The sequence below is a fragment of the Bidens hawaiensis genome, unplaced genomic scaffold, assembly GCF_021521415.1.
Source record: "Bidens hawaiensis isolate Kalapana, Puna unplaced genomic scaffold, B.hawaiensis_p1.1 tig00012269_1, whole genome shotgun sequence".
NCBI classification, from domain to species: domain Eukaryota; kingdom Viridiplantae; phylum Streptophyta; class Magnoliopsida; order Asterales; family Asteraceae; genus Bidens; species Bidens hawaiensis.
Window position 1 is genome coordinate 175,272 of NW_027491994.1, and position 18,286 is coordinate 193,557.

Below are 18,286 nucleotides of genomic sequence, written 5' to 3' on the forward strand. Positions count from 1 at the left end.
GATTTTCCTGATCATGTGTACAAACTGAGTAAAGCGTTATATGGGCTACATCAGGCCCCTCGTGCCTGGTACGCAACCTTGTCCGATTACTTGCTTGAGAATGGGTTCGAAAAAGGAAAGATCGACAGCACGCTGTTTTTCAAGAGAAAAGGGGGAGATTTTCTACTAGTGCAAGTCTATGTGAACGACATCATTTTTGCTGCATCAAAAGTTGCCATGTGTCAGGAATTTGAAGCAGCCATGAAAAAAAGGTTTGAAATGAGCGCCATGGGTGAATTAACTTTCTTATTGGGATTGCAGGTTGATCAGAAGAAAGATGGGATGTTTATTCATCAAACAAAATTTGTCCATGACATACTCAAACGCTTCAAGATGGAGGATAGCACTCCATTTGATACTCCAGTTTGCGTCAACCACAAACTGGGTGCTGATTCTGACAGTGATGAAGACGTGGATCCCACCCAATATCGAGCAATCATAGGTTCTTTAATGTATTTAACTGCATCTAGACCTGATATTTGTTTGCAGTTTGTCTTTGTGCTCGTTTTCAGGCATGCCCGAAGGAATCTCACATGAATGGAGTGAAGAGAATATTGCGGTATCTCAAAGGCAAGCCAAAGTTGGGATTATGGTACACGAAAGGGGGGGAACTGGATTTGGTAGCTTACACAGATTCTGACTATGGAAGTTGCAATCAGAACATGAAGTCAACAACCGGTAGATGTCAGTTTCTGGGAGGAAGATTGGTGTCGTGGCAGTGCAAGAAGCAGACCTCTGTAGCCATTTCCACCTGTGAAGCAGAGTACATGGTAGCATCTAACTGCTGCTCCCAGGTTCTATGGATACAACAGCAATTGCGTGATTACGGTCTGAATTTCACTCAAACTCCTATTTGCATTGATAAAACTGCTGCAATCTCAGTAACTAACAATCCCGTCAAACACAGCAAAACTAAACATATTGACATTCGTCACCATTTTATACGGGATTGTGCTGAGAAAAAATTAATTGTGCTCGAAAAGGTTGATTCTTTGGATAATTTCGCCGATCTTTTTACTAAAGCATTTGACCGATCCCGTTTTCAAAATCTTGTTGAGCTTAATGGGATGATCAATCCCGAGTAACCTTGTTTTTCGTTTTATTAGTAAAAAAAAAACATCACTATCGCTTAGAATTATGTCGGTTGCTTCAGCTTGAAGGACATATCTTCGGATATGTTTGGTCCTTACTTCTACTAGTAGATTATGAGGATAGCCATTAACCAGATGACTGAAAGTGACCGGGGCGGTTTATGATGGGTTTTTATTCTTTCGCTGAAAAATAGTCGTTCATACATAGTTTGAAGGACACATACTCGTATGTGGTCGGTCCAGCTGATCCATAGGATCTTCAGGATAGCCGTTTACCTGAAGACTTTGACCTGATCGGGGCGATAGAATTTAAAATTATTTTTTTTAAGGGAGATGATATAATTTTTCAAGTCTATAACTTCGTAAGAAGTTTCAATACAATGTTTAAAAGAAAATTGATCCAACCTTGGAAAGTGATACAAAACTATTTCTGTGTGCCTAACTGGTGAAGTTATAAGGCCTAAAAGACTCTAGAACAGCCATTGTATGTTATGGTAGCTTTTTATGGTGCGTAAAAGTAGAAGTGATACAAACTAAAACTCCTCGATTTAATGTGGAGAATCATTCTGAGTTGTGCATGTCTCCATATACATCTTTCCGAATGACAGGCAGAAAAGTGATTACCCAATCATACACGAGCCCGTGAGTGTTCTGATTCCCGAGAAGATCGTGTGTCAAGTACCTGCAATGATCCAGATTCGGGACTTGCAATTGTCTATTATTTTGAAGCTGTATTAATATCTTTATTAAAAAAAAAAAAAACTTGTTAAGTCTTCTGAAGCTTATGTTCTTACAAATATCAATCAAGAGGCAAGAAAGAGAACGGGAAGAAGACTCTGAAGATCGATATATGCTTACTCTTTAATCAGATACTACGGGTCGAGGTCAACTCGGGGTGACTTGGGGAAAGCCAAATACGCTTTGAGAATAGATAGGAGGCATCACAATCTCTCATGTGATGTCCATCTAAATTTTGAGCTTAATTGAATCTAATCCGTATCACAGAAGTGATGAAAACCATAATAAGTTTTATACCTGCTTACAACCTGTTTCTTTATGTCATAATACCGCTGAACATGGATCTTTGTGACAGCCACTTAATTAGTATGATTCCTGTTCGGATCTTTTATAAAACATGCAGGTTCTCGCCAAGACTGAAATTTGATCTCGTCTATTTAATTACTAAAATTTTCATTGCATATTTTGTTTTGTGGTTTAAAACTTGGTTACTTGGTTCTTTGATTGTAAAGTTTAAATCTTTAACGGAGAATTTTAAAAGACTGTTGCATTTTGATTAAATTATAAGGTCCTGTTTTGTAAATTAAGTTAGGCGAACTTACTGGTAAGGTTTATGGGCGAACTTGTTCAGGGGCGAAGTTAAAGGTAAGCGAAGTTAACCTTAACTTCGCCTGAGGATTTTCAAACCTATATAAGGGTCAACTTGGTCAAACACTTTACATATTTTCACAAACACAACGAATTTATACTCACAATCCTAACCCTCGGCGAACTTAAACCTCGAATCGAACCTCGTTATTATCTGTTTCCAATCCGTGTTAAAGGTGTGTAGGCACGGTATGACATGTAATTCTTGTCAATGGTGTTAATCAGAAGTCTTTTTGGTCCGATTCGTGACTTCGTTCATGCAACCCTTTAAACACCCGATAACCAATCTGTTTCTAATGTGTTCGTAACTCATTTGATCGTCTAGATCTCCCTAGTAACATCTTTTCATGTTTTCAATCACAAATACACCAAACAACCATGATCGGACCTCTGTTTAATGCCGTTTCAGATTCATGCGAAGTTAGGTTTAGGCGAAGTTGTTCTCAACTTCGCCCTAGGCATAACTTCGCCTGCTCATGTTTAATTAATTAATTTGTCTGGTTGTTCTCAGGCGAAGTTAGGGTTAGGCGAAGTTATACTCAACTTCGCCTTATGTTTAACTTCGCCTGATGCTTATCTCATTTAATTTAATAGTACTAAATTGCTATCAGGCGAAGTTAGGGTTAAGGCGAAGTTGTACTCAACTTCGCCATATAGGTAACTTCGCCTGCACATAAGATGTTATCATAACTTCGCTCATGGTAACAGGCGAAGTTATGATCTGCTACGACAATGTTCTAACTTAGACCGTTTGTTGTGCAGATATGGCTGCTGTAGCAGGAGCTGGTGGTGCTGGTGGTGATGAAGGTGGTGACAACAACCGACAGTTCTTTCCAGGTCACAACATGTACATTACTTTGGATCCGGATGCTAGTGGTATCGATGATTATCGCGAGATCATCTCCTTCCTAGTTTGCTCACGTATTTTTCACGCTATTACTACAACTCTCCCCATTTCTCTACCGAATATTGAAGATTTCTGGCGAACGGTAGAATATGACTGTAGAGTTGAGCCTCCGGTTATGCGCGCCACAGTGAACAATCAGGTGGTGCAGTTCTCAGCAGATCAGATCAGGGTCGCCTTGCAGTTCGGGGCTGAAACTACAGATGATCCAACAGATTTTCCAGCTCCATTCAGAGATGGTGCATTTCTACGTATGGGCTATTCGGGTCCTTTGGGTGACACTCAAAGGCGAAAGGGATTCTTACTGGATCAGTGGCGTTTTCTGATGCACGTGATGATTGTGTGCATGTCGGGTCGTAAAGTTGGTACTGACGGTATGGGGGCAACGATGCAATCTGCTATGACAGCTCTAACTTACAACAAGCCCTACAGCTTCGGTCAGATGGTGTTTTATGAAATCGATCGTCAGAGACGCGCGGTCGCTCGTGAAAGATTTTTAATGTATCCGAGATTTTTACATATGATTTTAAATCATGTAGCACCTACGCTACCTCAACGACGTCCCATACGTTATGTTGAGAGTGTAAGCAAGAGGATCTTTACGCAATGTAGGTCGTCAAGCGCTCGTAGCAAACCCGAGCTTCGTCCGCGGCACACTCCATTGTTTGGTTATTTGGTGAACCCTGCTTATATTGCTCCTCTTGGAGATGAATTTCGGGACCCAACACTGCAACAGGCTGATGTTCCTCAACCACCACCTGTGGTACAGCAAGCATTGCCTGCTGATCCTGTTGCGGCTCCGGAGGAACAGGTATATCTTGAAGCTGCTTTTGGTGGTCAAGGGTTCTTTGATATGGAGCAAATTGATCCAGCTGCAGAGGTTCAAGCCCTAGTAGCTGAGGCTTCTGATGTGAATGTTTCGATGGTAGCTACGTCTGTAGCAGACTCTGAGAGAACCGATTCTGACTCCTCCACTGATGATATCGCTGAAGCACAACAGATTCTGGTCAGACAAGAAAGAATACATGGCAAGAGAAAGAGAGACTCGGATGACAGTGAATCTGACTATGAGGAGGAGTTAGACAAGTTGATACGAAGATCGAGGAAGGTCAGAACTGGTGAGGGATCGGGAGCTGATGAAAGCTCAAGGGTGGTTCGTTTCTATCCACCCTCGTTATCTAGTATGACCATGGTTCCTGTTTCTGTGTCTGTGACAGTACCGATAACCTCCAGTGTTCCCGTGGTGACAACGTCATCATCATTTGGTATTCCACCAACCACGTTTCAGTTTTCGACTCCGGAGATAGTTTCCTTGCCACCTCCTACTGTTACTCCATCGGAGGTTGTTGCATGATTTGTTGAGTCCACGTTGGTTGCTACTGCGGGGTTATCTATCACAATACCACCCGCGGTTACTTTTCAGTCTGTTTCTGACACTCCAGCAAGTTTGGGAATACCTCCACCTTATGCTCAAGACATTTCTCATATGCGGTTTGATTTTGATGATACCTTATCTGATTCTGAAAGGATAGCGGCTCTTGAAAGGGTGGTGGCTGAACAGTCAAGAATCAATCTAATTCAGACTCAAGCTATCCAGCGCCTTGTAGCAGAAAATCAGATCCAATCGTCCCTCCTTGTTTAGCACGGTAAACTTTTTGATGCTTTAAAACAGTTCTTAGCATCTCAGGGGGAGACGAGCTGCAAGGGCGACGAGTTGAGAACAAAGAAGAGTCAAGATAGAGACGATGATCCCAATGCATCGAAAGGTGCAGGTGGTGAGTTGCTAAGAACTGAACAAACTCTTGGGACTTCCACATCTCAGGGGGAGTCAGCTAGTACAGCAGGCGGATCAGGTGGTGAAGATGTTGTGGTTGTGGATGATGAGGAAATGTTGGATGATGATGTTGAGGGGGATGATGATGTGTTACCAGTTGAGGAGATTGAAAAGATAGGAGAACAGATTGTGATTGATAGTGAGATTGAAGAGGGAGAGATTGTGGATGACAGTGTAGAACATGATATTCCAGACGTTGATAAGGTGAATGTGAGTCAAGATATGGATGTGTCAGATGAGTCTGAGTGGGAAGAGCAGCCGAGATGGAAAGAAGGCTACGCTCAATGGTTTGTGAAGACAAAGAAGCCAACAGTTCCTACAATGTTCAAAAAGAGTTACAATATCAAAGGGTATGCTGATTCGAAGAAGGGTATTATTTGCTGGCTGTATGATGAGCAGTTGAGGTTATTTGTGATTAAACTCTTTGATGGGATTCAGTATCTTAAGAGAACGTTGAGATCTCTCAATACCTTGCCTGAGTGTGAGGTGAAGGATTTAGCTAGATTGAGATTGATTAACAGAAGTGATGACAATATGGCTAGAATAATTGGGAAGATTGTGTGGAAAGAAAGTGTGAAAGAGAAGAAGTTTGAGCTGTTAAAGCCTCAGAAAGGGAAGCTAGTTGAAGATAAGGAAAGAGGAATGCGAGCTGATGGCAAACCTTGGATGGTGATGAAATATAAGTCGGTTCGGTGTTTGAAAGAAGTGCCGATGAAGACAATGCCCAAGGATGTTTTAAAGAATCTCAAGTGGTGGTATGTTGATAGCCAAACAGCCGAAGCGGTTATGGAAGATGAAAACGAGCAAGAAATTCTGAGAGTGTATGATCCCATGCACTTGGTAAATTTGTCTCAAACTGACTTGCAGGTACTAAACAATAAGAAGATATTCTATATTCCTGCATGGAAAGATGAAACCAAGAAGTACCAGAGGGTGGTCTCTGTTTGTGTAAGAGAGGGTGTTCATGCTTGAAGACGGGTGACACGAGATTGTTGGGATTACTAGACACGAGAATGAAGATAGAGATATGAAGCTACTGCCAAGGGGGAGTCTGTTGGTACATAATGTCAGTAGTTCAGTATCTAGTGTTTTGTATGTGTCTGTAATTGTGTTAGATTGTTTGTTTTGGTTTTGGATATTGTGTCACACAAGTTCGCCTGGGATGTAGGGGAACTTGTAGACAAGCGAAGTTGTGACAACTTCGCCTAGTCTGTTAGGCGAAGTTGTCGAGGATTATATATCCTCACTTCGGCTTGGTTTTGGTTAAGTTTTTCCAGAACGTGTAAGTGATTTTGAAATCACGTGTTGAAGTGTTGCAATACAAACGTGTTTATTAGTATTGTAACGTGTGTTTGCTTATCGGTTCAACGTTTTATATATCTTACGCTCGTATCGTATTACGTGGGGATTCCGCACCCTCGTGTTACGAGATACTCCTGTGTGGATCCGGCTGGGAACCTACACAATTATGCAGTGGCGAAGCTTGGGCTTAGTCACAGGGGTGACCAAAGTCACGGACTCAAAAATTTTCGGGTCGACAATTTGATTCGTGTCGGTGATTCGGGTCGGATCACACAATATGACATCTATATATCCGATTTTTCTTCATTTATTCAAATGATTATTATTGCAATAAAAAAACAAAATAATTTATCAACAAACAAAGACCTAAAATATTAATTATAATGCGAGAGAATGGTGAGTAGGGATAAACAAATTCGGTATTGGTACCGGTACCGGTACCGAAAATCGATACCGATTTGGTACCGTCGGTACCGAATAGGTACCAAAGTTTTGAGTTTCGGTTTCGGTATTTCCCAAATTTTACTTTCAACACCGTACCGAACCGAATATAATGGTATTGATACAGGTACCAAAAATTTGTGATTTTCGGGATCAGGATTTCGGTACGGGTACCGGTGCGGTACCGATCTCATCCCAAAGGCTGAGTACCTAGATGAAGAATTGTAAATACCTAAAATATTTATAAAAACAAATCTTTTACTATTCGACTACTATTTTGTAACTTTTGTTTATAAATACTGCGAGATTTTATAAAAAACCAAAAGATGGGGTATTATATTTTTAAAAAAATAATCCCTGGTGACTGGTAGCATTTTGGAAAAGTACATCGGGGTGACCGCACTTAATACCTATAAAACATTTTGAGAAAATCGCGAAATTTAATCTATTAACGGAGAAAACGGCAGTGACCGGGACCACCCAGGTCCCCAAAGAGCTACGCCGCTGCAATTATGACGTGTCGAAAACTCGAAATTTAAAACCCTTTTAAGGGATACAAGATTTAATCCCGACTAAAGCAACTTGTTTTATTTAATTTACAAGATTCAAACCGAATTCAAGCAGTTTGTTTAATTATATATAATAGTTACAATGTCATCAAATAAACATTCAGAAACGTTTAATGGGCACATGTGTAATTTGAATAAGAAACTTCGGAAGAAAATATGATAATCATATAAACTTTCTACGGAAATAGGTCACTAAATTTAGTATTATAAATTAAAATAATAAACCCTCCAATAAATAGAAAATATGACCATCGTTCTCCCAAAACATTAATTGATTTTGTCCTTATATGATTACCCGACAAAATTGATTGGAATAGATAATTAAAATAACTAAACAAATCCCCCCCCATTTTTCTACCACGACGTATTGAACGCTTTTTATTAGATATTTTCTAAGATAACACCTTCTTTCATTATTCGTTTATAAAATAAGAAATAGTCTATTAATATGTAGGATAAAGTTAAAAAAATATAAATTGAACAAAAATAAGAAGTGTGAGAAGAATTTTTGATAAATTAAAACCCTTTAAAAATAAACTCAAAAAATAATAATAAAAAAATAATAACTCAAAATATAAATAAAAAACGAAAAAAATTATAAAACTAAAATGTATCCGTTATAATTCTCGTTTAAAAAAATATATATATAAAAATAAAAAGAAATCGACGAAAAGATACAATGCCAAGATCAAAGACACAATGACGAAAATGAACAAAAGACACAGTTATAACTAAAAAAAAGACACAATAGATCGCAAAATATAACACAATGATAAACAAAAAGATATAATGATCTTTTTCACTCACCACTGTGTCTTTTTTTAGAACGAGAAATACTGTGGAAACATTTTTGTGTTTTTATTTTTTCGTTTTTTATAAATTTTTGAGTTATGATTTTTTTTTATTTTTTTTACATTTTTTGATGGATTTTTGTGTGTGTATACAATTTTTTTAATCATTCTCATTTTTTTTCCTTTACAGGATAACTTGACTCTTAATATGTATTATTAAAAAGTAAATTATAATTTTTATTCTTAAAACATTGAATATTAATACTAAAATGATATTTAATCAAAAGAGAAAAATCACAAATGGTCCTTATGGCTTTTAGTTATTCCAAGTTTGTTCTCCAGATTTTACAAATTTCAAATTTAGTCTAAACATATGTGAAAGGGTTATACGTTTAGTCCCTACTGTTACTCCTATGCCTTGTTCTTGAGTTTTTTAACTAAGGAAAGAAAAGAAAAGGAGAGTGAATGATAAGAAAGGGAAGTAAATTTTTTTTAATTGGGTGTGTTCTTGAGTTGGAAGGAAATTAGAGGAAAGGAAAGAATAACTATGTTCTTAAGTTGGATGGAAAGAAAAGGAAAATAACACTTTTTACAATTTTCCCCCTCATCCTTAATAAGCAAGTCTCCAAAAAATAACCATTATAAGATGATAAAATAACTAATATAAAAACAAGTAAAAACCGTTTTAATCACCTAAAATCGTTCAAAACTATGTAAACCATTATAAGATGATAAAATAACCAAAACAAAAACGAGCCACTAATAATATTAACTTTGTGAAACTTACATTTGGAGCAATGCATTACAACTTTATTCACATAAATATTGTGTTACAATTTTATCATGGCTTCCAAACAATGAAAATCATAATTTAATATTACCTGACAAACAAAATTACATACCTCAGAGGTAACAGGTCAAAATACTAACATTTTTTTGCAATTCATATAATAATACTTTGTGCTAATTACAGAGATGCAGAGTGTTCTGGTGTAACCATTCCAAACTACCGTGTATTTACTAACATAAAACTCCATAAAAAAACTGTTGATGTTTTCTACATAAACTAAAATCCTTCTGTTTATAGGTATGATGATAACCTGTTTAAATTGAAACTAATTAAGTAAAACAATTAAGTATACCTATATTACCAACTGAAACATGTAAAACAATAACCAACTGAAACAAGATGTTGATCAGACACGTTGTGAACAATTAATAGTGAATTAGGGTTTTGAACAGGATGATGATCGAACGGTAATCAGATGTTACCTTAAATTGAGAGTTAACCGGAGCCGCAGATGAAAGAGACCGTAGATGAAAGAGGCCGATCGTGATTATGGGTGAATGAGTGTTCTTGACCTAATAGGCTAATGAAGAAGATGAAGAAGCCACAGATGAAAAGACCGATCGTGTTTTTTAATGGGCAATATTGTAATTCATGTTGTTTTCCTTAGTAACCAGCCCAAAAATGGGAGGATAACTTATTGAAAAAATACTCTTATTTAATTCCTTCTAACTCCTCCTACTTCTTTCCTTTCTCTCTTTAAAAAAACTCAAGAACACCTATTTTTTAATTATCATTGGTTATCATTTCCTTTCTCTCCTTAAAAAAAACTCAAGAACAGGGCGCTAGAGTCCTAGTTAGTTTCTAACGCAAAATATGTTTTGTCATTTATGTGAGGGTAATTGTGTATTTCACACTTGGAGTCAAAACGTCGACTTCATCACCTTTGATGAGTGCAAAATCAAAGGTAATGAAGTCGAGAGCTACATTCTTTGGAATTCTTTTAGATAACTGTGCCTCTGTTTAGCATGAGGAAATATCAATCTCGAGAGTTATCTCGAAACTGTATGGAAGCTAGCATTAATGTAACACTTACAGAGCTATTCTTCCTACCATCATAAACTAAGGACACGTCAGTAGTTCGTCGAAAGTATTTTAAAATATAAATGATTATTGTCCTACGCTTCTCACCAGGCAACTTTTGTCGCCATGCTCAAAGTATATGACACGTCATTCCCTTTGCATAGCATAAATCATATAATAGATCCAATTGCCAAAACGTACACAACTCTTTTCATTTTCTTAATCTTCTTTTTCGCTTTGCGACATTGAGACTTATCATGATAGTACGATGTATCATATGCAAGAGTCCTCACTTGGAATCATACATTGCAAAGTATCTAGTAACTTTGTCAACGCATTCACTTTAACTAAAGCCAATAAGTCATTTTGTACATCTCTACAAATCTTTACTCCAAGAGTATATGTGGATTAAACAATACTTTTTATTTCGAAACACTTTCCAAGTCAATACTTAACATCTTTCAGGGTAGGTAAGTTGTTTGAATGGAAGATTAATCATTCTTAATTTCTAGTCATCATGGTAAGTCCTAGGTTGCATGGAGCGTAAGTCCTAATACAATAGAGAGCAAACGCTTCCATTGCATAGGGATTTGAGTAAAAGCGACCTCTCATGGAGAGGTTGTGAAAAGGGATTTTGTGCTATGTACAAGTGCTTCAATTGTAAGGTCATGGAGTGTGATTTTGGTGGAGTTTAAAGGTGTGGTCGGTTTGTAAATTAATGATATAAGAAATGAGAACTTTGCATGATCCTTATATATATATATATATATATATATTAAAAGACAATTTTCTTATACATTGTCTATTGTATCTTTTGCATATTTTGTTGTATATCATTCTTAACATATCATATATTATATATATATATAAAAGATGAAAGGTAAACACGATTTCAAGTGTGATCTAATGATAAGTATGTTATATTGATTGTCAAGGGGCATGTGTTCAATTCTTCCTTTGCTCAACTTCATCCTTTCTATTCTTCCTTCTTTTCTTTTCTTTTTCTTTTTCTTTTTTATGTTTTTTTAATCTATTCTTTCTTTACCTTCTTTTTTTTGTGTTTAAAGTTTTATAAGTTTACTAAATTTTATATATGTATATTAAAAGACAATTTTTGAGCATCTTCTATTGTACCATATGCTTATTTTGTTATATACTTTCTTAAGCTTTATATATATTTTACAACATTTTTAACATGTTATAATAACTTCAAAATAAAACACAAACTAGAAATTAAATATACATTGACAGTACAACATTTTTAATAAGTCATAATAACTTCAAGCTAAAACACAAATCATAAATTAAATATACATTAACGTTTAAAACCGGCGTGCCGAACTAAAACTAAGCTCTAATGGATGGAACTACTAATAAACTCAACCTAACTACTTCTTTGACAACACATCTACTAAGTTTAACAACTCCGCGTGAGTTCTAATGGATCTACTAGACGAATAATAAACTCAACGTAACAACTTCTTTAACATAGCATGCAAAAAATATGAGTTATAAAGAGATGCAAGTCTAGAGATATCGTGACTTTACATGGGAAAGACAACAAAACATTGAGTTAATGCATCAGTGGTTGATATATAGTTAATAGAGGAAAAAAAGATTTTATTCTTAGAGCTTTGAAAATTGGTAGGTAAGGTTTGAATAGGTTTGAGTAATGCATTGGTTTTGTAAAGCTTAGTGTCTTGAAAGCAGGAGTGTTGATGGTCACTCTAGATTGCCTTAAACAATAAATCACACAATAATTAGAAACCGCCACCTTGATGGTCACTTGGGACGGTTGATTTCAATCGATCGTGGAACTCAATTATTACTACTTTTTATGATGACGGATGCTCTGGATCGATTATGGTTAGTTAAGTTGCATTCCTTGCACTGTTTGGGCATTATTTCGAGTTGAGGTTGATCATAGGTTGTGTTCTAACATTATAATCACATGATTTGAAATGTTTCCTTTTTCAATGGTTTGGTAAGTAGGTCGATTATGTTCTCATTCGAAGGTACTTTGTTTATGACAACAGTACCCTTTTGAACATTACTTTCAACATAATATCTAAGGACTATACGCTTAGTTCTAGAATATAAAACAAGTTTTTTACTTAAATCTATAGCACTTTTATTACCACAACATATAGGAATAGAATAAGTAGATACCTCATGGTCTACAGGCATTTGTTTCATAGATAACGCTTATGCACACACTTTACATAATTCATTTCGATTGTAGATAACACTACGGATGCTTGTTTCTTTGAGAGCCAAGACGTAGGGGCAAACCCTGTGAATTAACACACATAACTAGTGCTATTTCTATTAATTGCACTTCGAAGATACGCATTTGCAAAACACACAATTTCAACTCCTTCATTCTTAGGATACTCTAGACCAAAGTCTATGGTGCCGTCGATGTGTCTAAATATTCATTTCACGGCTTCATTGTGTGATTTCTTATGATTTTCGTGAAATCTTGCACATCGCACACATTATACATAATATCAGGTCTACTTACCATTAGATAAAACAAGCCCATAGTCATACCTTTTTAAGGTGGTGGTTGTAGCCATAGATCGATGTATTAATAGATTTTACATTTATAAAATCAAACTTTTTTAACATATCATGAATATATTAGTTTGGTTGATAAAGATACCATCATCATATTATCATATTGTTTAAATGGCAAACCAAACCAAGAAGGTAGTTAAGTTCACCCATTAAACTCATTTCAAATTCTTTACGTATAGTGTTAACAAATTCTATCACATAAACTTGCACAAATACTAAATCAATATGTTTTTCTCAACAAATAAACCATTATCTACTTTACCCATACTCCCATAGTATAACCATTATCAAGCAAAAATGTTTTAAGTGCATCTTAGCATACTCGTAAGACTTGTTTAAGTCCATATAACACATCTAGTTTAAACTTTTCTTGCACACGTTTAACAACTAGATCTAGAATAAAGGACTAAACATGTAGTTTCTTCAAACTTCAATAATAGTAGTGTATGATCCACCCACCCTACCCCCCCCCCCCCCACCCCACCAATTGACGCAGTAAATACAATTTCTTTCTTTATTTCTATCTAATTAAATATCACAAATTCACAACTAGATACTCACTTCCACAACAAAGCACCTCTCCCTTTACTTTCCCAATCTCCAAATCGCACCCTTATTATTATTATTATGGACTCGCCGGACTTCCCTAGCGGCAAGTCTCCTCGTTCCCTCCAAGGCCCACGGCCCGCCTGAAGAAACACTAAGTGACCCCGGGCAGATTACGGATAATCTGGGGTTAAACAGATGTTTCCCACGAGGGGTTAGACCCGGCAAAGATGGTTCTTCTGATAACCTGCAAAACAGACACCGTGAGCTCGTCACTGAGAAGGGGGGATACCTCCTTGTGACCACCCTCCGGCGTGAGAATCAGACTAGATTGCTCTTGAATATAAGTGTATATTAAGAGATTGCTAGAGCAGATATCAGGTATAAGATGTAAGATACAAGATAAGATGAGATGATCATACCATTTGGGGTATTTATAGCCGAAGGTAGGTTTCCAAGAGGGTATAGCCGGTTGAATAGTATTCCTGTTCTACCAACTGTGGCCTACGCACGTGCCATGCTGGTAGTTGGTGGGTAGGCAGCGGCTGACAGTGACCAGGCCTGCTGTGTACTATTCCTTTTCCACCAACTGCAGGCTATGCACGTGGTATGACAGGAGTTGGTGAGTAGGCAGCGGCTAATAGTGACATACAGTACAAGAGCATGCTGCTCGCCATACTGTTGTCAATGGGCTGTCGTATCTCTGGTCAGATCTTTTGCCCATACCTCGTCAGGTACAGTACAAAAGATCTTCCAGTATCGTACGGACTGGCTCATTTGGGCGGGAGTATTCCCCCTCCCGCCTTTGTGCGGGATTGTTCCCGGCTTTGCTCATTCCTTCAGGTGACTACTGAATTATTGAGAGCTAAGTGCCTTGTGCGTGTAGCCTTGCTGCGCGGGTGGCCTTCCCTGATGGCTTGTATCCGCAGCTGCGGGAACAGGCGGAGTACTTCACCATTGGGAGGCATTTCCTGCGGGAACAGCTTGCGTACTGCCCGTAAGGACGTCACGTCTCTGAGCATGGTGGGTCCTGCGGATCCAGTTGGTTTCTGCGCAGACGTCTCTCTTCAAGGTGAGTCCTGTGGGTCCAACTGGGCTCTGCTGGGACCTACCTCTTCAAGTCCCCCCAGTCCAATGTTCTTCTCATGAGTGTTTAATAAGTGAGGTGAACTTTTGGACTTAAGAAAAGGGTTTTTGAAAAGGTTTTAGTTTTAAGGTTTTCCATGGGGATTCTTCCCGCGGAAGTCCTTATGTCACTTGCAGAAATTCCCGACTTTCCTGCTTGATCTTTGGGTATGATGCGGGTAGGTCTGTAACCTCCTCGCAAGTCAGGAGCGTTGAGTCACACTTGTGTGAATTCTCCATGAGGTTTTGGTAGTTTTGATCATAGTGATCAATTATGTTAAAACCACCAATTCCATCTTGAAGCTTCAAACAATGTAGTTCTCAACGTTCCCGCTATGCGGGGATGTTATTCCCGTTTCCGCAAGCATTGCCCAGAAGATCCTTCTTGGTTTCAATTCCCTGCGGAGCGCTAGGTATGTGAAGGGTTTTGCCTTGACACTGTACCCGCACTCGTCTTACGGTTACTTTACTTCCAAGGTATTCCTGGCGTCAATTCCCTGCGGGTGCTAAGTATGTGAAGGGTTTTGCCTTAACACTGTACCCGCACCCGTCTTATAGTTACTTGGTCGCCGAGGTATTCTTGGCTTCAATTCCCTGCAGGTGCTAAATATGTGAAGGGTTTTGCCTTAACACTGTACTCGCACTTGTCTTACAGTTACTTGGTTGCCAAGGTAAGGGGTATTTTCCCGCTTACTTTTGAATCTTTTTGAAATTTTGAAATTCGAAGAGTTGGTGAAAGGATAAGAACAGTCCAAACTGTTGAAACGTCGTCCGACGGTTTCTTCTGACTGTGTCAGGACGTGCAGGAAGTTATGGTGACGTGACAGTACATGGTCATTCCAGACGCTTTTTCAGACGCGTGGCGCGATTTCTCGGGCGTGTGGCCGCGAAATTAATGGCACGCGTCCTTTCAACAGCTGTTGCCCGCTTGCACTTTGCCACGTGTCATAGTTTCATTGCACCTGCGATTTCTCTCTCTTCCGCATTAAATTCATCGCATTAATTGCGATGAGTATATAAAGGGGGAGAGGGTCTCTTGTAATTCACACTTTCACTCTTCTCTTCTTGTAAACGATTTCCGGCGAATACTTTCTGCCAAGCATTCTCCTGAAATCACTCTTCTTTACCTCCAAACCATGTCTTCTACCTACGATTTTGAAGCTGCTGCCGAAGAATCTGACGCGCACGTCGAGATCCCGACGTCTACGTCTGATAAAGACGATAAGAGCACTGCTGGCGAATGCCAGTGTGCTCTTCCGGCCGACCTCTATCGGTACGTCGTCCGGAAGTTCATGCTCGAGTCGTTCGAGCCTGAGTTTCCGGAGCCACACCAGACGGTGTACGATGCCCCCCAGGGCAAGATAGGGGTCCCACGGATGGCGCCAATGAAGAAACACTAAGTGACCCCGGGCAGATTACGGATAATCTGGGGGTTAAATAGATGTTTCCCACGAGGGGTTAGACCCGGCAAAGATGGTTCTTCTGATAACCTGCAAAACAGACACCGTGAGCTCGTCACTGAGAACCGGGGGGGGGGGGTACCTCCTTGTGACCACCCTCCGGCGTGAGAATCAGACTAGATTGCTCTTGAATATAAGTGTATATTAAGAGATTGCTAGAGCAGATATCAGGTATAAGATGTAAGATACAAGATAAGATGAGATGATCATACCATTTGGGGTATTTATAGCCGAAGGTAGGTTTCCAAGAGGGTATAGCCGGTTGAATAGTATTCCTGTGTACCAACTGTGGCCTACGCACGTGCCATGCTGGTAGTTGGTGGGTAGGCAGCGGCTGACAGTGACCAGGCCTGCTGTGTACTATTCCTTTTCCACCAACTGCAGGCTATGCACGTGGTATGACAGGAGTTGGTGAGTAGGCAGCGGCTAATAGTGACATACAGTACAAGAGCATGCTGCTCGCCATACTGTTGTCAATGGGCTGTCGTATCTCTGGTCAGATCTTTTGCCCATACCTCGTCAGGTACAGTACAAAAGATCTTCCAGTATCGTACGGACTGGCTCATTTGGGCGGGAGTATTCCCCCTCCCGCCTTTGTGCGGGATTGTTCCCGGCTTTGCTCATTCCTTCAGGTGACTACTGAATTATTGAGAGCTAAGTGCCTTGTGCGTGTAGCCTTGCTGCGCGGGTGGCCTTCCCTGATGGCTTGTATCCGCAGCTGCGGGAACAGGCGGAGTACTTCACCATTGGGAGGCATTTCCTGCAGGAACAGCTTGCGTACTGCGCGTAAGGACGTCACGTCTCTGAGCATGGTGGGTCCTGCGGATCCAGTTGGTTTCTGCGCAGACGTCTCTCTTCAAGGTGAGTCCTGTGGGTCCAACTGGGCTCTGCTGGGACCTACCTCTTCAAGTCCCCCCAGTCCAATGTTCTTCTCATGAGTGTTTAATAAGTGAGGTGAACTTTTGGACTTAAGCAAAGGGTTTTTGAAAAGGGTTTAGTTTTAAGGTTTTCCATGGGGATTCTTCCCGCGGAAGTCCTTATGTCACTTGCAGAAATTCCCGACTTTCCTGCTTGATCTTTGGGTATGATGCGGGTAGGTCTGTAACCTCCTCGCAAGTCAGGAGCGTTGAGTCACACTTGTGTGAATTCTCCATGAGGTTTTGGTAGTTTTGATCATAGTGATCAATTATGTTAAAACAACCAATTCCATCTTGAAGCTTCAAACAATGTAGTTCTCAACGTTCCCGCTATGCGGGGATGTTATTCCCGTTTCCGCAAGCATTGCCCAGAAGATCCTTCTTGGTTTCAATTCCCTGCGGAGCGCTAGGTATGTGAAGGGTTTTGCCTTGACACTGTACCCGCACTCGTCTTACGGTTACTTTACTTCCAAGGTATTCCTGGCGTCAATTCCCTGCGGGTGCTAAGTATGTGAAGGGTTTTGCCTTAACACTGTACCCGCACCCGTCTTATAGTTACTTGGTCGCCGAGGTATTCTTGGCTTCAATTCCCTGCAGGTGCTAAGTATGTGAAGGGTTTTGCCTTAACACTGTACTCGCACCTGTCTTACAGTTACTTGGCTGCCAAGGTAAGGGGTATTTTCCCGCTTACTTTTGAATCTTTTTGAAATTTTGAAATTCGAAGAGTTGGTGAAAGGATAAGAACAGTCCAAACTGTTGAAACGTCGTCCGACGGTTTCTTCTGACTGTGTCAGGACGTGCAGGAAGTTATGGTGACGTGACAGTACATTGTCATTCCAGACGCTTTTTCAGACGCGTGGCGCGATTTTTCGGGCGTGTGGCCGCGAAATTAATGGCACGCGTCCTTTCAACAGCTGTTGCCCGCTTGCACTTTGCCACGTGTCATAGTTTCATTGCACCTGCGATTTCTCTCTCTTCCGCATTAAATTCATCGCATTAATTGCGATGAGTATATAAAGGGGGAGAGGGTCTCTTGTAATTCACACTTTCACTCTTCTCTTCTTGTAAACGATTTCCGGCGAATACTTTCTGCCAAGCATTCTCCTGAAATCACTCTTCTTTACCTCCAAACCATGTCTTCTACCTACGATTTTGAAGCTGCTGCCGAAGAATCTGACGCGCACGTCGAGATCCCGACGTCTACGTCTGATAAAGACGATAAGAGCACTGCTGGCGAATGCCAGTGTGCTCTTCCGGCCGACCTCTATCAGTACGTCGTCCGGAAGTTCATGCTCGAGTCGTTCGAGCCTGAGTTTCCGGAGCCACACCAGACGGTGTACGATGCCCCCCAGGGCAAGATAGGGGTCCCACGGATGGCGCCAATGAAGAAACACTAAGTGACCCCGGGCAGATTACGGATAATCTGGGGGT

The 18,286-nt window shown here is 39.7% G+C and overlaps 1 pseudogene; it reads left to right on the forward strand.

The window, feature by feature from the left end:
* The window catches only part of LOC143540515 (uncharacterized), a 42,848-nt pseudogene that overhangs the window by 22,763 nt on the left and 1,799 nt on the right, over positions 1-18,286 (forward strand).